Source organism: Pongo abelii, chromosome 16, assembly GCF_028885655.2.
Source record: "Pongo abelii isolate AG06213 chromosome 16, NHGRI_mPonAbe1-v2.0_pri, whole genome shotgun sequence".
Classification (NCBI taxonomy): Eukaryota; Metazoa; Chordata; class Mammalia; order Primates; family Hominidae; genus Pongo; species Pongo abelii.
Window position 1 is genome coordinate 24,140,633 of NC_072001.2, and position 22,015 is coordinate 24,162,647.

General features: G+C 39.6%; 1 pseudogene; it reads right to left on the bottom strand.

Annotated features, from left to right (window-relative positions):
* Positions 1 to 22,015, bottom strand: part of LOC129050025 (putative HERC2-like protein 3) — a 138,216-nt pseudogene that overhangs the window by 108,459 nt on the left and 7,742 nt on the right.

Consider the following 22,015-nt stretch of genomic DNA (forward strand, 5'->3'; position numbering starts at 1 on the left):
TGTCTGATATTAGTACAGGTACATCAATTTTCTTTTCATTTTGGTTCACATTATAGCTTTTTTCCATCCTTTTATTTTCAGTCTTTCGGTATCCTTGTATTTAAGGTTTGACTCTAGTAAACCACATAAATTTTGTTTTATAGTCTAACAATCTTTTGTCTTTTAACCGAAGTAATTAGTCCATTTACATCTAATGTAAAATATATATTCTGGGGTTCAAATCTACCGTTTTACAATTTGTCACAATTGCACTATGTTCTTTTTTCTCTCCTTTCTTGAACCTTTTGGATCAATCAAGTATTTTAGCATGATTCTGTTTGCCCTTGTGATATCTGAATAGCTACACATTTTTTTATTTTGCTTTTAATGGCAACCTTAGAAATTTAACATGCATCCCAGACTTTTAAAAGTTGAAGGTAAATTGTCTATGTTTACATTTTTCTGAAGAATTCAACGACATTTGAACACTTTAAATTCATTTTACTCTCTTCTGAATTTTATATTATTGTTTCCATGTTTTTAAAGTTTCTACTTATATTTAAACTCCAGAAAACACTATTGCACTAAACAGTGTGTGTGTGTGTGTGTATATATATATATATATATGCATGCTATCCATTGCTCTTTTATAATTTAACTTTTATTTTAAGTTCAGAGGTATGTGTGCAGCTTTGTTATATAGGTAAACTTTTGCCATGGGGGTTTGTTGGACAGATTATTTTGTCACCCAAGTATTAAGTCTAGTACTCATTAGTTATTTTTCCTGATCCTCTACCTTCTCTCACCTTCCACCCTCCAATATGTCCCAGTCAATGTTGTTCCCCTGTATTTGTTCATGTGTTTTCATAGTTTAGCTTCCACTTTTAAGTGATAACAAGTGGTATTTGGTTTTCCATTCCTGCACTGGTTTGCTAAAGATAATGGCCTCCAGCTGGAGGAATGAAGCTTCCTCCAGCTTCATTCCTGCACAAGACATGAGCTCATTCTTTTTATGGCTGCATAATATTCCATGGTGCATATGTACCACATTTTCTTTATCTAGTTTACAATTTTTTTTTTTGAGGAGGAGGAGTCTCACTCTGTCGCCAAGGCTGGAGTACAGTGGCATGATCTCCACTCACTGCAACCTCCACCTCCTGTGTTCAAGAGATTCTCTTGCTTCAGCCTCCTGAGTAGCTGGAATTACAGGCACCTGCCACCATGCCCGGCTAATTTTTGTATTTTTAGTAGAGATGGGGTTTCACCATGTTGGCCAGGCTGGTCTTGAATTCCTGACCTCAGGGGATCCACCCGCCTCAGCCTCCCAAAATGCTGGGATTACAGGCATGAGCCACCACGCCTGGCCCCAGTCTACAAGTGATGGGAATTTAGGTTGATTCCATGTCTTTGCTATTGTGAATAGTGCTACAGTGAACACATACATGCAAGTGTCTTTATAATCAAATAATTTATATTACTTTGCATATATACCCAGTAATGGGATTTTTGGGTCTAATGGTATTTCTGTTTTTAGGTCTCTGAGCAGTCACCACACTGTCTTCCACAAAGATTGAACTAATTTACACTCCCACCAACAGTGTATAAATGTTCCTTTTTCTCCACAATCTCACCAGCATCTGTTACTTACTGACTTTTTAGTAACAGCCAGTCTGAATGGTGTGACATGTTATCACATTGTGGTTTTGATTTTTATTTCTCTAATGATCAATGATGAGCTTTTTGTTCGTGTGACTTTTGGCCACATGTCTTCTCTTGAAAAATGTCTGTTCATGTCCTTTGCCCACTTTTTAATGGAGTTGTTTGTTTTTTTCTTGTAAATTTAAGTTCCTTTGTCAGATACATAGTTTACAAAATTTTTCTCCCATTCTGTAGGCTGTCTGTTCACTCTACTGATGGTTTCCTTTGCTGTGCAGAAACTTACTAGTTTAGTTAGATCTCATTTTTGAATTTTTGCTTTTATTGCAACTGCTTTTGGTGTCTTCATCATGTAATCTTTGCCCATTCCAATGTCCATAATGGTATTGCCTAGGTTGTCTTCCAGGGTTTGTATAGTATTGGGTTTTACATTTAAGCCTTTAATCCATCTTGAGTTAATTTTTGTATATCATGTATAGAATTGATCCATTTTCAATCTTCTGCATATGGCTACCCATTTATCTCGGCACCCATTATTGAATAAGAAATCCGTTCTCCATTGCTTTTGTCAGGTTTGTCAAGATCAGAAGTTGTAGGTGTGTGGCCTTATTTCTAGGTTCTCTATTTTGTTCCGTTAGTCTATGTGTCCATTTTTGCACCAGTATCATGATGTTTTGGTTACGGTAGCCCTGAAATACAGTTGTAAGTCAGGTGGCATGATGCCTCTGGCTTCGTTCTTTTTGTTTAGGATTGCCTTGGCTATTCAGGCTGTTTTTTGGTTCCATATGGATGTTACAATAGTTTTTTTTTTCTAGTTCTGTAAAGAATTTAAATGACTTGAATAGAAATAGCATTGAATCTATAAATTGCTTTGGGCAGTATGGCCATTTTAACAATATTGATTCTTTCTATCCGTGAGCATAGGATGTTTTTCCATTTGTTTCTGTCATCTGATTTCTTCAAGTGGTGTTTTGTAGTCATCCTTGTAGAAATATTCTACCTCCCTGGTTAGCTGTATTCCTAGGTATTTTGTTTTGTGTGTGTGACAACTGTCAATGGGATTGTGTTCCTGATTTGGCTCTTGGCTTGACTGTTGGTGTATAAGAATGTTAATGATTTTTGCACATTTATTTTGTATCCTGAGACTTCGCTGAAGTTATCAGCTTAGGGAGCTTTTGGCCTGAGACTATGGGGTTTTCCAGATATAGGATATGTCATCTGCCAACAGGGATAGTTTAACTTCCTCTCTTCCTATTTAAATGCTCTTTATTTCTTTTTCTTGTCTGATTGCCTCATCCAAAACTTCTAGCACTATGTTGAATAGGAGTAGTGAGAGATGGCATCCTTGTCTTGTGCTGGTTTTCAAGGAGAATGCTTCCAGCTTTCACCCATTCGGTATGATGTTGACTGTGGGTTTGTCATAGATGGCTCTTATTATTTTGATATATGTTCCTTGAATACCTACTTCATTAAGAAGTTTTGTTTTTTTTTTTTTTTGAAATGGAGTTTCACTCTTGTCGCCCACGCTACAGTGCAATGGCAGGATCTCGGCTCACTGCGACCTCTGTCTCCTGGGTTCAAGTGATTCTCCTGCCTCAGCCTCCCAAGTAGCTGGGATTACAGGTGCCCGCCACCATGCCCAGCTAATTTTTCTATTTTTAATAGAGACATGGTTTCACCATGTTGGTCAGGCTGGTCTTGAATTCCTGACCTCAGGGGATCCACCCACCTCAGCCTCCCAAAGTGCTAGGATTACAGGCGTGAGCCACCACACCTGGCTCACTGATCTTTTGAATGGTTTTTTGGGTCTCAATCTCCTTCAGTTCAGCTCTGAGTTATTTCTTGTCTTCTGCTAGCTTTGGGATTGGTTTGCTCTTGGTTCTCTACTTCTTTTAGTTGTGATGTTAGGTTGTTAAATTGAGATCTTTCTAACTTTTTGATGTGGGCATTTAGTGCTATAAATATCCCTCTTAACATTCACCTTAGCTGTGTCCCAGAAATTCTGGCATGTTGTATCTTTGTTCTCATTAGTTTCAAATAACTTCTTGATTTCTACCCTAAATTCATTATTTACCCCAAAGTCATTCAGAAGCAGGTTATTCAATTTCCGTGTGATTGCATGGTTTTAAGTGATTTTTTTAATCTTTTTTTCTAATTTGATTGTGCTGTGGTCTGAGAGTTTTTTTTTTTTTTTTTTTTTTTTTGAGATGGAGTCTCGCTCTGTCGCCCAGGCTGGAGTGCAGTGGTGCGATCTTGGCTCACTGCAAGCTCTGCCTCCTGGGTTCACACCATTCTCCTGCCTCAGCCTCCCAAGTAGCTGGGACTACAGGCGCCCGCCACCACACCTGGCTAATTTTTTGTATTTTTAGTAGAGACGGGGTTTCATTGTGTTAGCCAGGATGGTCTCGATCTCCTGACCTTGTGATCCTCCTGCCTCGGCCTCCCAAAGTGCTGGGATTACAGGCATGAGCCACCATGCCCAGCCGAGATTGTTTTTTATGATTTCAGTTCTTTTGCATCTGCTAAGGAGCGTTTTACTTTCAATTATGTGATCAATTTTAGAGTAAGTGCCATGTGGTGATGAGAAGAATGTATATTCTGTTGTTTTGGGGTAGAGAGTTCTGTAGATGTCTATCAGGTTCATTTGATCCAGTGCTGAGTTCAGGTACTGAATATCTTTGTTAATTTTCTGTCCTGATGATCTGTCTAGTATTGTCAGTGGGGTGTTAGAGTCTTTTATTATTACCGTGAGGGAGTCTAAATCTCTTTGAAGGTCTCTAAGAACTTGCTTTATGAATCTGGGTGCTGCTGTGTTGGGTGCCTATATATTTAGGATAGTTCAGTCTTCCTGTTGAATTGAACACTTTACCATTAAGTAATACCCTTCGTCTTTTTAAATTTTTCTGGTTTAAAGTCTGTTTTGTGTGAAACTAAGATTCCAACCTCTGCTTTTTTTCTGTTTTCCATTTTTCTGGTAGATTTTTCTCCATCCATTTATTTGAGCCTATGTGTCACTGAATGTGAAATAGGTCTCTTGAAGACAAGCATACCAGTGGGTCTTGGTTCTTTATCCAGCTTGCTACTCTGTATCTTTTAATTAGGGCATTTAGCCCACTTACATTCAAGGTTAGTATTGATATGTATGGATTTGATCCTGTCATTATGATGTTAGCTGGTTATTTTGCAGACTTGTTTATGTGGTTGCTTTATAATGTCACTGGTCTGTGTTCTTCAGTATGTTTTTGTAGTGGCTGGTAATGGTCTTTCCTTTCCATATTTAGTGCTTCCTTCAGGAGCTCTTATAAGGCAGATCTGATGGTAACAAATTATCTCAGCATTTGCTTGTCTGAAAAGGATCATATTTATTATTCACTTATGAAGTTTAATTTGGCTGGATATGAAATTCTGGGTTGGAATTTATTTTAAGAATGTTGAATACTGGCCCAGAATCTCTTCTTGCTTGTAAGGTTTCAGCTGAGAAGTCTGCTGTTAGTCAATGAACTTCCCTTTGTAGGTGACCTGACCTTTCTGTCTTTAACATTTTTTCTCTCATTTCAACCTTGGAGGATCTAATGGCTATGTCTCTTGGGATGATCTTCTTGGGAAGTATTTTGCTGGGATTCTCTGCATTTCCTGAATTTGAATGTTGGCCTGTATAGCTAGTTGGGTTCATCCATGAAGTTCTCATGGATGATATCCCGAAATATGTTTTCCAAGTTGGTTCCATTATTCCCCTCTTTTTCAGGGACACCAATAAGTCGTAGATTTGGTCTCTTTACATGATCTCATATTTCTCAGAGGTTTTGTTCATTCCTTTCATTCTTTCTTCTCTATTCGTGTCTGACTGTCTCATTTCAGAAAGCCAGTCTTAAGCTCTGAGAGTCTTTCCTCCACTTGGTCTATTCTGCTATTAATACTTGTGATTGCATTATGAAATTCTTGTAGGGTGTTTTTCAGCTCTCTCAGTTCAGTTATATACTCTTCTATACTGGTTATTTGGTCTGCCAGTTCCAGTATTGTTTTATAATGGTTTTTAGCTTCCGTGGACTGGGTTTCAACATACTGCTATAGCCTAAGGATCTTCATTTCTGTCCGTATTCTGAACTCTGTTTCTGTGACTTCATCCATCTCAACCTGGTTCAGAACCCTTGCTGGAGAGGCAAGGTGGTCATCTGTTGGAAAGAAGGCGCTCTGGCTTTTTGAGTTGTCAGGGTTCTTGTGCTGATTCTTTCTTATCTTTGTGGGCTTATCTTCCTTTAATCCTTGAGGTTGCTGACTTTTTGCATAATTTTGTTTCTTTTATCCTATTTTTTAAATGACCTTGAGGGCTTGATTCTAGTATAAGGTGGATCCAGCCAACTGGCTTCATTTATGAAAGATTTTAGGGGGCCAACACTCAGCTCCCAATACCTGGACTGGATGTTCTAATTCTGGGGTACTTGTATTGGGCCCCAACTTTGTTCTCTGGATCCTTGATGTTAGGAATCCACTGCACTGTGGGGGCCAAATGCTTTTGGACTGCCGGTCATTACACTCTGATGGCTGATGTCAGCCAAAGCATTTCATAGCACGATGACAGAGGGATCCATCCTCATTTGCACATATCAGCAGCAGTGGTAGTGGTAGCTATGGTGGAGTGCTAGCAGGTGCCGGGGGTCCTGCCTCTCTGTGGGCATTCACCACAGTGGCAGAGGCAGTGCAGCTGGGGGTGGGCAGGAGGCCCCTGTTGGTGACTGTGTGTTCAGTCATGCTGGAGGTGGTGTTGGCTCAGGGGTGGGGCACTGGCAGGTGCAGGTCTGAGTGCCTTCTCTGTGCCCCACAAGTAGGAGTGGTTGCTCAGGGTGGGGCAGGATCCACTGTTCTCTGCACAGTGTTAGCCCAGGGTGGGATGCTGGCTGACTCTGTGCCCACCAAGGCTCTGTCTGCAGTGGCAGTCAGCAGGGGACTGCCCATTCTGCTTACTCTCATCTAATTGCTCTCCAGGCCTAAAAGTCTGTTTTCATTTCCTGCTTCAGGATATTTACATATGCTGCTCCCACTATCTGAAATTTTTTGGTCTCATAACCCTTCCCATCACATAATTGATTTCTTCTTAGCAGTAATATCTCAGCATATACATGCCCCAGGACAGAGGGCTTCCCTGACCATTTTATGGATTTTCTTAACACAATTTTTTTTTTTTTGAGACGGAGTTTCACCCTTATTGCCCAGGCTGGAGTGCAATGGTGCAATCTCAGCTCACTGAAACCTCCACCTCCCGAGTTCAAGCAGTTCTCCTGCCTCAGCCTCCTGAGTAGCTGGAATTACAGGCATGTGCCACCATGCCCAGCTAATTTTGTATTTTTAGTAGAGATGGGCTTTCTCCATGTTGGTCAGGCTGGTCTCGAACTCCTGACCTCAGGTGATCCACCCGCCTCAGCCTCCCAAAGTGCTGGGATTACAGGTGTGAGCCACTGCGCCTGGCCAGTGACACAATTTTTAATTATATATAATTTGATTGTTTACTTGTTTATTGTTTGTCTGCTTAGATGTAAGAACTTTGAAGGCAGGATATGTGTTAGCTTAATTCACTGGAGTTAAACTCCTTACTCACATCAAGGGAATTAAAAGGATCTGGAGCCAGAGACTTACAGGAAGAACTTCTGAGGATTTCATTGAGAAAGGTGTGCTGTGAGCCTACCTCTCATTCTGCTCCATCAAGGAGAAGGGATGAGGGTTTCAGTCTGCTAGCCCCAAATCAAGAGGAAGAAATTTTAAGGACAGCACTTGAAGAGTTCAATGTGTCACCAACAGTTGGTTGGGGTTTAATTCACACCTGAGAAATTTAAGGGCTGAGAGAACAGCTACAGCAGCCCATGTAAGCAGAGTAGGTGTTGCAGCACTGGCTCCCTGGACTTGAAGAGTTTGTTTAGCAAAGTTTACATGAGGGTTTCCTGTGAACCAGATGTGGGCATGTGCATGAGTTCCAGCATGTGGTTGTCTTAAGAACTTACCAGGATGGCCACAGAGGGGTTAGCACATGTAAATAGGGAGAAGCTGGGGGCATGTCTAGCAGTCTCAGAGCTGAGGAAAGAGCAATATTACCAAGCCAAAGTGTTGTGAATAGCACATTTCAAGGGAATTGGAGGCAAGAAATCCCAAGGAATTTGGGAGGGCAAAGGCAATTTCTCAGAAAATCCATCAAAGTGCTCACAACAGTCAGCTTAAGACACTTGCCAAACAGAGAACACCAATACCTGCTCTCAACAATAAAGCCAAGAACTCTCCTGCCTCCCTTTCCTCTCCTCTTGCCCAAGTCTCCCCTTCTGAGTACGAGTAGAAAAGATGGAAGAAGTTGAGCAACTGCCCTTCCCTACCTTCAGCCTTCTGGAGATATATCACCTGGCAAAATTATGTTCCAAGCAAAATCAAAGAAATTTTAAAAATGAACCAAATAATAAATAAATATGTGAACATTTTAGTTGTATGACAATAGGATGAAAGGGGTTATTCATGGTCCTTAATATATTCCTCTAAATTCTTTTTAACAAATGCAAGTACATACTAGAAAAAAGAAAAAAAGACCAATGCAAATAAATCCCACTCCTTTCCCACTCTAACCCTACCACTAATTGCAAATTATTCAGACTTCTCAGACTTGAAGTTTAGAAAGAGATGCCAAAGTTCTCCCTTCCCTACTCATTCCCAGACTGGAAACCTCTCCCATGTGGCTGGCCAGCAGTGGGAAAGAACTCACCCTTTACATAAGAAGCCCCCTGGCCGGGCATGGTGGCTCATGCCTGTAATCCCAGCACTTTGGGAGGCCGAGGCAGATGGATCATTCAGGTCAGGAGTTCAAGACCAGCCTGGCCAACATGGTGAAACCCCGTCTCTATTAAAAATACAAAAATTAGCCAGGCATGGTGGCAGGCACCTGTAATCCCAGCTACTTGGGAGGCTGAGGCAGGAGAATTGCATGAACCTGGGAGGCGGAAGTTTCAGTGAGCCCAGATACCGCCACTGCACCCTAGTCTGGGAAAGAGTGAGACTCCGTCTCCAAAAAAAAAAAAAAAGCCTCCTCCCCTTGCCCACAGGGTGTAGCTCTCCTATTGCAGCCTCCTTGGCAGAATAAATATATCCCAATACAGCATGATACCCCATCATTCTTCCACACAGCATGACACAGAATACCAGGGCCTATATCTGCTCACCAAGGTGGAAATATGGGGAAGTAGGCATAACACTTTCTCTTTGCAAGAATAATCCCTGGATTTAGTTCACCAATGCTTTACTGAAGTTTCCATGCTCTGAGTTAGAACTCACCCTGGGGGAATGCTACTATAGTACCTCCAGCAACCTTCCCAGGCCTTCCTGGAGTAGACCAGTGAGTCTTTCTTCTCAAAGGCCACATGTACAATCTCTCATCTGCCCTGCTCTGCATTGTCTCAAGGAAACTGGAAGACATACTTGGTCACTGTTTAATGTATGGTAGAACAGTGACCTCAACGAAATCCAAACTCCAGCCAAAATGTACTCTCCCTGCATTTCTACTCTATATCTTGAAGCTAATCGGCAAAGGCCAATTTATTCTTTTGCCTAACAATATCCCAAATCTGAAGATGACTGACATAATCTTGGAATCTTCTTTTGTACAAGACTAGCATGCCAGATTCCATCAATCTGGGGCTCTGTCTTACCTAGGAGCTGATGCAAAATCATTGACTGGGAATTAAACTGTCCCATAAAGAATTACCTTAAAGTGTCTCAAAAACAGTGATAAGCACAGGCTTATTACAAATTTACAGATTTTTAAAAAATAAGCTGATTTTACATTTTTGCAAATATTATTTAACATAAACATATCTAAAATGTGAAAACAGAACTTGCATCATGTTCTTAATCAATGGGTTGCTCAGAATAGATGAACAAGAACTGGATTAAATTGCAGCAACCCAAGGGCAGAACTCAGAAGACTTGACCTCTTGCCCCAACTCTTGACAACTTTAAACCAGTGACTTAAAGTGCCAGGATTTCCTTTCCTCAAAGCCCAAAGTGTCCAGTGCTCCTGGGTCCTGTGTGCAACATGGCGACACCCACGAAAACGGGACCATTGCTGCTTAAATATGTTAACCTAGGTTGACTAACATTTAGACAAAGCAAATGTTACACCATCATCACAGTACATTCCAAAGCCAAATAAAGTTATCTCTTCTCTCTACCCATCCAGAGGCACTGCCACATTCCACATGCAGGAGCAAGTGAAGCCACCACTGACCTTCTGGTCAAACATCTCCGCAGAGAATATGACACTCCTCCCTCACAGGTCTGGAAGCAGTCACTCCAGTCGCCCCAAGCATCCCAGTTGCCATCTTTGTCTTCATCTGAATGAGTGTTTCTTGAGGTCTAGATATTAAAAAGCAAACAAACAAAAAAAACCACACAATAAATTATAAGCAAATGTGGTAGAAATAGCCCAAAGCTTCCCCAGTTACTCTAGAGTCACCTTTTTTTTTAATTGAGACAGAGTTTTGATCTTATTGCCCAGGAGTGCAATGGCGCAATCTCAGCTTGCCGCAACCTCCTCCTTCTGGGTTCAAGCAATTCTCCTGCCTCAGCCTCCTGAGTAGCTGGGATTACAGGTGCCCACCACCACACCTGACTAACTTTTGTATTTTTAGTAGAGACAGGGTTTTGCTATGTTGGCCAGGTTGGTCTTGAACTCCTAACCTCAGGTGATCTGCCCACCTTGGGCTCCCAAATCCAGAGTCATCTAAGGTCTTCACAAAGACCAATGCTACCCGAAAATGCTTTGCTTTGGAATGACCGCATAAAAAAAAGACAGGTTTATATGAAAATCAGTTGACACACGCATGCCTTTCCACCTTAAGAAGGTTTTGTCGAGATGGCTTTTAAGCTCAGCATCATATCTGAAATTTTATCATTCCTAAATTTAAATAAACTGGCTAAATATCAATTATATTATTCTGTTTTCTAACTTACATAGCAGGGAACCTGCTTGAGCCTAAACCCCGTCTACTAAAAATACAAAAATTAGCCGGGTGTGATGGTGCGTGCCTGTAATCCCAGCTACTCATGAGGCTAAAGCAGGAGAATCACTTGAACCCGGGAGGCAGAGGTTGAAGTAAGCCAAGATTGTGTCACTGCACTCCAGCCTGGGCAACAGAGCAAGACTCTGTCCCAGGAAAAAAAAAAAAAGAAGTGCTCATGAGTGAAATTCTGACTTGCTTGCTTGTGCGTCAGGCAGACTGGCGGTAACTCCTAAGAAACCTTGCATCAGGATTTGTGGAACCTCCTGAGAGAATCTCCATTCCTAGAAAACAAAGTCATATGAACATAGTTGGCCAAGTTATAAAGATTTTGAATCCAAGAAAATAGGGAAGAGTCAATTATGAGTACAGTTTGGTTTAACTGGTTTCCTAGACTTTCCACCATTGACTTAATTCAGAATATTATAGAGAAGAGGGGGAATTACAAGTAAAAAGTACATAGATAGATGTAGGTATAGACCTGAAAAGAAATAAAGCTCATTATTAAGTTACACAACTTTACTAAGGGGTCTAAAATATACTTGAATAAATGAAGAAACAACCGTAGTCCTGAATGAGTAGACTCAATACAGTAAAATGCTACTTCTCTCCAAGTTTATCTGTAAGTTTACAGCAAGTCCCATCAAAGTTCCCAAAGAAAAATTTTTTGAAACATAACGAATGATTCTAAAGTTCATCTAGTGGCATAAATATCTATAAGAGCCAAGGGAGGCCGGGCTTGGTGGCTCATGTCTATAATCCTAGCACTTTGGGAGGCCGAGGTGGGTAGATTTCCTGAGCTCAGGAGTTCGAGACCAGCCTGGGCAACATGGCAAGACCCCATCTCTACTAAAATACAAAAAACTAGCTGGGCATGGTGTCACATGCCTGTAGTCCCAGGTACTCGGGAAGCTGAGGCACCAGCATTGCTTGAACCCAGAAGACAGAGGTGACAGCTGAGATCGTGCCACTGCACTCCAGGCTGGGTGACAGAGCGAGACTGTCTCAAAAAAAAAATAGCTAAAAAATTGTGAAGGAAGATAGAATTACTGTATGATCCAGCAATCCAACTTCTTGGTATTTATCCAAAAGAATTGAAATCAGGATCTCAAAGAGATATTTGCACACTTATTGTTTGCAATAGCCAAGACATGGAAGCGACCTAAATGTCCATCAACAGATGAATGGAGAAACAACATGTGGTATACACACAATGAAATGCTATGGAGCCGTTAAAAAGAAGGAAAGCCTATCACACGCCACAATATGGATGAATCTTGGGGACATTAGGCTATGTGAAAGAAGCCAGTCACAAAAGACAAATACTGCATGGTTCCATCTATATGAGCTATCTAACATAGACCGACTCATTGAAGCAGAAAGTACGATAGAGGTTGCCAGGAACTGGGGTGATGAGGAAATCAAGAGTTACTGTCCAATGGGTATAAAGTTTCAACCATGCAGAATTAAAAAGTTCTAGAGATCCGCTTTTCAACACTGTACTTATAATTACCAATACTGTACTATATGCTTCAAAATTTATTAAAACAGTAGATCTCATGTTACAAGCTTTTTAAACACAATTAAAAGAACTCTAAAATAAGTAAAATGAGAGGAAAATTGTTTCAATTAAGAATAGAGAATTGGCACAGCAATAAACAAATGGACCTATTAAAATGGAAAAAAAGAAAAAAAGTCCAGAAACAGATCAAGTTTAAGGACACGGTATAGCACCACAAATCAATGCGACAAATGTTTTGTGGGCTTTTTGTTTGTTTTGTTTTGTTTTTGAGATGGAGGCTCGCTTTGTCACTCAGGCTGTAGTGCAGTGATGTGATCTCAGCTCACTGCCACCTCCACCTCCCGGGTTCAAGCAATTCTCCTGGCCCAGCCTCCTAAGTAGCTGGGACTACAGGCACCTGCCACCATGCCCGGCTAATTTTTTGTATTTTTAGTAGAGACGGGGTTTCACCGTGTTAGCCAGGATGGTCTTGATCATCTGACCTCGTGATCCGCCTGCCTCGGCCTCCCAAAGTGCTAGGATTACAGGCGTGAGCCACCGTGCCTGGCTGATAATGAATGTTTTTTCTGCATTCTTTTTACAGAATCTTTTGTTATTTATTTATTTAGTCTTAATGCATTGGTTCATACTACCATTTCAATATTGAACAGAAATGGCAATAATAGATACTCATATTTTACTTCTGACTTCACAGAGAATGATTCAAATATTTCTCCTTTAATATTGAAGTAGGGTTATTTTTGTAGATACCCTATGTTAATTTAAATGAGTTACCTTCCATTTTTAGTATGCTAAGAATAGTTTTTACGGTTACTGAATGTTTATGTTTTAAAAGTGTTGTGTTTTAAGTTTATGTTTAAAAGCTTATATGATGCATAATAGAAATGTTTATATAATTTTCCCTTTAATCTGTTATTGTGGTAAATTATATTTCTATTGTTTAATCAACCTGGTATTTTTAAGGCAAATTAGATTTGTTCATATTTACACTTTTATGTGCTACATAATTTAATACTAATTGTAATATATTTAAAAATTTTTTTCATGTTTGTTTATTGTTCTGTATATTCTTGTACTCTTGTCAGGTATAGCATTAAGTTTAATGAATTAGCAGAATGATTTGCAGAATACTCTTCATCTCTGTCATCTACTTTTCTATAGTTTTGGAATGATCTTACTGAAAATTTTATAATCTATAAAACCGGCTAGTGCTACTTGCTTTTTTATTTGCTACTACACCAATTACTTAATACTTAAATGATTATTCAGGATGTTTATTTATTCTTGATTAAATGCTGGTAAGTAATATTTTTCTAGATAGTTGTGTATTTCTGCTTATGCTTTAAATTTACTCAAAGTAATTAATAGTGTGCCCTCGTTTTCTTTCTAATCACTAAGTATGCCATTAAACACATTTTTATTCTTAATATTTATTTTCTGTGTAACATTTGTTGTTCCTTGATAAGCCTGAAGAGGTTAATAAATGTTATCACTAATTTTAGAAAACCAATTTTTGGCTTTGGTGATCCTCTTTGTTGGCCTAGTTTTCATTTTATGAATGTATTTTCTTATTATTTACCTACAATCATTGTGTTTATTCTTTTGCTGATTTTCTAAACTCATTAGAGTTCAACTTTCTTCTTTTCTAATTTATGCTTTTAAGGCTGTAATTTTTCCTCTGCATTGAACATTTGTTGTGTCTCCCACGTCTTGATGTGTACTATTTAATTATCTTCAGGTGTTAAGAAACTTGCATATTTTCATTATATATGGTCGTATAATTGATTTTTCTACAAAATGAAAATATTACATAATCTGCACTATCCAGTATGATAGTCACTAGTGGCTACTGAGCACTTAAAATGTGCAACTGAGAAAATGAATATTTAATTATATTTACTTTAATTAATTTAAATATAAACAGCCATATGTCTAATGCCCACCTTATTAGACATCTCAAAATAAAAAAGAAATTAAACATGAGCTGATAGAGGATATTTATATAATAAACATGTTTTGATGCAGGATTTGTACTATAATGGTTGTTTATTTTTAAGCTGATTTATATAACCTAGTGGAGAAGCAGACCTGAATTATCCAAAAGAGGACAGAATCACAGGAGCTATATCCATGTAGACCAAATGTGAATGTGGGTATGGGATATAGTATAAAAGGGGAAGTTTTAGCATAATATAGAAGCCTAAACATTCATTCATAATAGCAGAAGATGAAGCACAGTGTGTGAGTACACATGGGTATGTGATGGGAACATGTTGTGTTTTCAGTATGTTGTCTCCCCTTCCTAATTATTGAATGATCCTTGTATTACTGAAGTGTGCCAATATTTCCAGCTAAAAAAAACTAATTGTCATAGCCACTCTTGCAATAGCTTTGGCCAGTGAGAATAGGCATGATTCATTGTCTGTAAGCAGTAAATCAAGAGATAAAAGTCAACCATTCTTCTGTTGACTTCTTTAGAATGAGGAAGAGTAGGCTGAAGTCCAACCAGCAATCTTCTATTTCTAGTATCCTAAGAATGGAAGACAATCATCATTTGTTTAATGAGTATGAAGCCACCAGAAGCGGCCATGAACTGTCTTCCTCCAGATATGTTTTAAGGTTATACTTTTTTATGTGTTTACTAAACACAATTCTTGAAAGAGGCATCATTTAGAAGTGAGGTGTTGATAGTAATGCAAACTAAAATGTGGCTGAACAAGGTAGTCAGAAAGCAGTTGGATAAGTTTCATATGGTACAAGACAGAGCTGGCATTAAGAAATAATAACCATTTGGTTAAACCATCATTTGATGTATATTTAAAAATGAACTATATGCCTAATGAGACTGTAAAACTAAAGAAAATGGCAGAAAATGTTGAAAACATGACATGCAGTAATAAGTGGCTCTTATTGCTACTTTTAGCAAAGTCCTGCGAGAAGATGAACTCAGATAAAGCTATGTGGGCTGCTTTGCAGTTTCTATGTTCCTTCTCTTCAGAAAAACAATATCCGGATGAGGTAGGAATACACATGATCCAGAGACCTCAGATTCCAAGTCAATATTTTGAAAAGCAAGACACTGTCATAAGGATTATCAGTTGCCTATCCAATAATCCCTTTCCCCATCTTCCATTGACATTGAATCACTCTGCTATTAGGAATGACCTATGCTCAGGCACCCATGAAGATGAAGAGATGATAAATAGTAAAAGAAGAAATGAGTTGGCTGGGCCCGGTGGCTCATGCCTGTAATCCCAGCACTTTGGGAGGCCGAGGTGGGTGGATCACGAGGTCAGGAGATCGAGACCATCCTGGCTAACATGGTGAAACCCCATCTCTACCAAAAATACAAGAAATTGGCTGGGCGTGGTGGTGGGTGCCTGTAGTCCCAGCTACTCGGGAGGCTGAGGCAGGAGAATGGCATGAACCTGGGAGGTGGAGCTTGCAGTGAGCTGAGATCACGCCACTGCAGTCCAGCCTGGCCAACAGTGTGAGATTCCGTCTCAAAAAAAAAAAAAAAAACTTTCAACAAAGAAAAGCTTAGCTGGTCAACTCTAACAAACATTTAAAGCAGAATTGACACCAATCCTCAAACTCTTCTAAAAACAGAATATATGGGAACACTACCTAGTTCATTCTATGAGGCCATTATTACCCTGATAACTGTAAAACAATAAAATACTGCTGAAAGAAATTAAAGAGGACAGAAATAAATGGAAAGACATTCCACATTCAGAGAATGGATGTTAATATTGTTAAGATGGCACTATTCCCCAAAACAATCTACAGATTCAATCCCTAGCAAAAATCCCAATGGTCTTTTTTGCAGATATGGAAAAGCCAGCCTTGAAGTTCATGTGAAAATGCAAGGGACTCAAAGTAGCCAAAATAATCTTAAGAAAACACACTTCTCAATTTTAAAACAGTACAAAACTACAATGTTTAAAACAGTGTGGTACCTGCATAATTATCAACATATAGAATGTGATAATGTAATTGAGAGTCCAGAAATAAACCTAAATATCTACAGCCAACTGATTTTTGCCAAGGGTACCGAGAACTTCAGGGAAAGAACAGTCCTCAACAAGTGGTATTGAAACAATCAGATAATCAAAAGAAAAAGGCTGGACTCCTACCTCACACTGTGTAAAAGAAATTACCTAAAAATGGACCAAAGATCTAAATATAAGAGCTAAAACTATAAAACTTACAGAAGAAAATATGAAGATAATCTTCATCAACCTTGTATTTGGAAATGGCTTTTTGGATATGTTATCAAAAGCATAGATGACAAAAGAGAAACAGATAAATTGAACTTCATCAAAATAAAAAACTCTATCAAAGGAAATACAATCCAGAGAACAGGAAAAAATACCCTCAAATTATATATCTGATAAAGGTCTACAGATCTGTGAAGGTCTAGTATACATGAAATTTTTAAAGAGTCTGAGGACTGGTGTTAATTCTTCTTTAAATGTTTGGTACACTTCTATAGTGCATTTATTGGTACAACAACAAGATGATGACAAATAACCCTATTTAAAAAGGAGAAAGGGGCTGGGTGCAGTGGCTCATGCCTGTTATCCCAGCACTTTGGGAGACCAAGGCAGGCAGATCACCTGAGGTCAGAAGTTCCAGACCAGCCCGGCCAACATGGCGAAACCCCATCTCTACCAAAAATACAAAAATTAGCCAGGTGTGGCGGTGTGTGACTGTAATCCCAGCTACTCGGGAGGCTGAGACACGAGGAGCACTTGAACCCAGGAGGCAGAGGTTGCAGTGAGCCGAGATCGTGCCACTGTGCTTCAGCCTGGGCGACAGAGTGAGACTCTGTCTCAAAAAAATAAAATAAAAAATAAAGAGAAAGGGATTTGAATAGACACTTCTCCAAAGAAGATATACAAATGGCCAACAAGCACAAACATGTAAAGAAGCTCAATGTCATTCGTCATTAGTGAAATGCAAATCAAAATCACAATGAGATGCCACTTCAGACCCACTAGGATGGCCTTAATCCAAAAAAACAAACAAAAAAAGAAAACCACATAAAATAGTGTTGGCAGGGAAGTAGAGAAACTGGAACCCTGCAATCCTGCCCACTGGTGGTGGGAATGTAAAAATGATATGGCACTGTGGAAAAGTTTGGTAGTTTCTTAGTAAGTTACACACAGTTGTACCATATGACCCTGTAATTCCAGTCCTAGGTGTATAATCAAAAGAACTAGAAACAAGTGTTCAAATAAGTATTTGTATATAAATGTTCCTAGCAGCACTATTCACAAAAGTCAAAAGGCAAAACCAACCCAAATGTCCATCAACAGATAAATGAATAAACAAAATGTTATATATTCATACAATGAAATCTTTTTCAGCCATAAAAATAAAGTACTGATATATACCAAATGAAATAACCCAGACACAAAGGCCACAAATGGGATGATTCCATTTATATGAAATATCCAGGATATGCAAATCCATAGACAGAGAAAGCAGATTTGTGACTACCAGGGGCTGGAGAGCAGGGTGAGTCAGGACTGATGGCTAAATGGGGTGTATTTATAGTGATGAAAAAGTTCTACAACTAGACAGTGGTGATGACTCTAGAAAATTGTGAATATATTTAATACCGCTGAATTGCGATGTTAAAACGCTACACTTTCTGCTATTTGTGTCTTACCATAATTTACAAAAAGCTTAAAAAAAAAATCAAAGCAAAATCTTGACGTTTTCCCAAAGGCTCTCAAGCCGGTGCAGACCCACCAATCAGGCGCAGTGCCATCTGAGCGAGGGCCAGCGTGCTGGAATTGAGCAGGAGGTCGAGGTTGTTTGTGCCGTGCTGCAGGGTGAGCATGCTGAGCATCACCAGGAGGAAGCGGGCTTGCGGGATGGTCCCCAGGCTCGGTCCTGACACGTTCTCATTGGTGATGGTTTGCAGGGGAACCGGCTGGATACCTAATAAGCATTGACACCCACTGACATTTCTTGTGATGGATACAAGAATAAACGTAATGCAGAAAGCACGGGCTATTACTTTAAACATCTGACTAATAAGCATTGACACCCACTGACATTTCATGTGTGTGGATACAAGAATAAACATAATGCAGAAAGCACGGGTGATTACTCTAAACTTCTGACTATTTTTCAGTGGTTTCCACAGAGTGGGCAGCTCTGTCATGCTGCACGATGGGTCTATCCCCTGTATTCTATGCACAGGTCGTTCCATCTGTCTACAGGACTTAGCATGTTGCTCTCTGAATACACTGGTGCCCTATTCCATTCCTTCCATTTCAAATATAAAAGTTATGTCTCATCTTTCCTCCACAAAACCAATCCAATCAACTCTCTGTAGATGCTCAAACTATACAGGAAATAAATATTAATATAGGACACAGACATGTGGTGATACACATAAAAATGTAAAATGTAAAAATGTAAAAATGTTATACTAGAGTACTTCAGCATTGTGTCTCCTGCTAGTTTTGTTTAAAATCTGAGAAAGCTGACAGCAGCGTAGATTATACAAGTACAAAGTACAAACACAGTCTTCTCAAAAGCAAAAATTGGCATCTGCAAGTTTCCACAATATATAATTAAAGGCAAACTATAAAATAACATTGATGCAACTGTTGACTCACCAAGCTCTTTAAATTTGGCACTGGCATCCATCAAAACATTTCGAATGTTCTGAACAGTCCAAGCATACAGCTTGCCAAAGGTGACTTCCAGCAGCATCCGATTAAAAGGTGGGATCAAATCAACATCCTTTAAACAATCAGTAAGAGGTTCCCTTTCAAATAAAGATAAAGAATTTGACTTGGGACACTGCCAGACTTCTAACTGCTACAGAACAACATTTTGTTGCCACAGCTTCCTTAATTAAGAAAAAAATATGCTAACGTTTTACCCTATATCGATTCCCTCAGGAATAAGTCTTTGCCATCCACAAAACATCACGTACTGCACAGATGGAAGTAAGAAATTCTTGCTCACCAGTTTTAAAATTGTATCTATCCCTTCCCAGGCGAACCTCTGCTCTCTCCAACTGCAAAATATCAATGCATACAGTTAAGTGTTATATATATTACCCAATGTAGAGAAGCATTTCTCATCAAATGTTACCTGTTTTAGTAGACAGTTTCTCATTTTTTCCACATCCACTGGTTCTTCCTTAAGGGCAAATTCAGCAATTGTACTGAGGAGTGGAGACTGCGGATAAAGACCCTGCACATTCTGCTTCAACCACTTGTATTTGTGAACACCTGTAACAGTACTCAACAGCGGCTGCCATTTGTCCTAACAAAGGAAAACCATTTTCATCATTTGTCTACCCTATTTAATATTAAACTGTGCTCTAAAAGTTATTCAAGTAAAATATAAATAATGCTCATAGGTTTAAATTGGTTAAAATGTTAAATTTAGTCATTAATACATGGTTTTAAAACTATGCTATAAATATAAGTGAATTTATAATCTCTATACTAATATATGTTGGAACAGGATAGCTTGGCATACAAAGTTAAGTTATGGTTCATATTAATGGCCACAGGGCCCAGCACTGTTTCTGGAACAAAGAATATATTTAAGGAATGAATGGTGAATAATTAATGATACAATCTAGTGCCAAAAATAAAAGGAAACCTTTCTCCAGCTACAGCTCTGACCAGGACATCATAAGTTCATGAAGCATCACTGGGGCCGTATTTCTAACAACCGCCCGTCCCTCCCTCTGGATGCTCAGGTACAGAGGTACGAGACTGTGGATTCCTTTGCTACATGCTATGATTCTATTCAGCCAACCTCAGAATCACAGAAAATACTGCACCTTGGGTGATTTAACTGCAATGGGTCTCTCGTCCACATTTATTGGACTGTGAGGCAAAACGCAAGCTTCTTCTAAATCACTCCATTTCCAATTTTTTCTTCATCATCTGTAGATTCTGGCTTCTTAGGAACTGTGTTTTAAAACATCATTCACTATAAAAATCATATACTTAAATATTAATTTTAAATTAAGAAATACTTAGATGTACATGAAGGACAAATATTTCATTCAAATAAACATCTGAACAACATTATAAATTGCAATGCTCAACAACAAGAGTGAAATGATCACCCTGGCAGAACAAAAAGACAAAGTGAGAGTGTGATGAGGGGAGAAGCCCCGAAGCAGGGGAAGCCTGGCAGCCAGCAAGCTCTTCCTCAAGTGCCAGAGAGTGAACATTTGAGTCTTTCAGGCCATGCAGTCTGTTGCAAATACTCAACTCTGCTGCTGTAGCACAAAAAGTAACCACAGATAAAGCAACAGGTGTAGCTGTGCTCCCGTAAAACTCTATTTATGGTGCTACAATTTTACCTTCATGTAATTTTCATGTGTCAAAAATAATATACTTCTTTTGATTGTTAAAAAACAATTTCAAACTGGAAAAAAAGAAAAGGTCTTAGTCCATGGGCAACACAAAGCAAGCAAGAGGTGGAATTTTAACCACAGTTCCTGGCTTGTCCACCCTGGTCCAGTTCAGAGGTTCTGTTAGTGTGTAACCGAATCAATTGAATTCACTGTGATATGTGGAATTTCCTCCCTATATTTTATCTCTTTTAAAATTTTTGGTCTAAATCTCCTCAGCATATAATATAAAAAATAAGCAACATGATAACACACCTGGGCAGTAAAGAGCTAACATAGCAGGCCGGGGTTGCTCAAACCCTGCAAATTCCCAAGGAAGGTCTGTCCCTTCAGGGTTGGTCCTTCTTCTAGGAGCTGAGCTCTGAGCCCTTGGAACATCCTGCCTGATAAGCTTTTTGGTATACCTGACACCCAGGACCTTGTGGCAGTGGTCTGGCCAGGTAGTTTATGTTAATGATGTGACTTGCGAGGGACCACTTGTTTTTGCACCGGGGCACTGGAGTCTGAGTAATTGAGGTCAGTCACATGGGCACTGCCTGCATAGGTGACTGGCCCCCAACAAAATCTCTAGACTCGAGGCTCAGGTGCGCTGGCCTGGTTAACAATTCTTCACACATGATGTGACACACTTGCTGGGAGAGCTAAGCACATCCACGTGACGCCACTGGGGAGAGACACCAAAGCTTGTGCCTAGTTTCCTCTGGACTTCCCTCCATGCACCCTTCCCTTTGCTAATTTTAATCTGTATCCTTTTTGCGGTAAAAAAACACAGCTGTGAGTATAACAGCTCTTCTGAGTCCTTTTAGTGAATCATCAAGCCTGAGAGAAGGCTCGGGGATCCCTGACACAGCAACAGGAATATTAATCACTTAATCTTTTCAAGTTACTTAATTTCCAAAAAAAAGAAAACCAGCTTGAAACAACACACAATAAATCTATAAACCCACAAGAAACTCTAAAAGTGACAGTGTGGGCTCAGAACCCACGGATATGAGATAGCAAATGGTGGAGTCTCCCACCCTCATGCCGAGGCGGCCTGTCTCCTCGGCCCGGGCTGAGTTCCTGCGTGCCTGGGTTCAAGGAATTGCAGCAGTGTGACTGCTGTTACTTCCTGATCCAGAGCACCCATTGGATCCAGACAGGCTGTTATGGTGTAGGGTTTGTTCAGGAACAATCAAATTAGGATGGCTTCTAAAACACTTTAGTCTTTCATAAGCTTATTGTTCAAAACACCCATCAGAAACTCAGTAATTAATACTGTTCAATAAGCAGGTTTGTGAGTAAATCAGTATAAGTCATAATATGATCAGAGGCCAGGCACGGTGGCTCACGCCTGTAATCCCAGCACTTTGGGAGGCCGAGGCAGGAAGATCACGAGGTCAGGAGATCAAGACCATCTTGGCCAACATGGTGAAATCCCGTTTC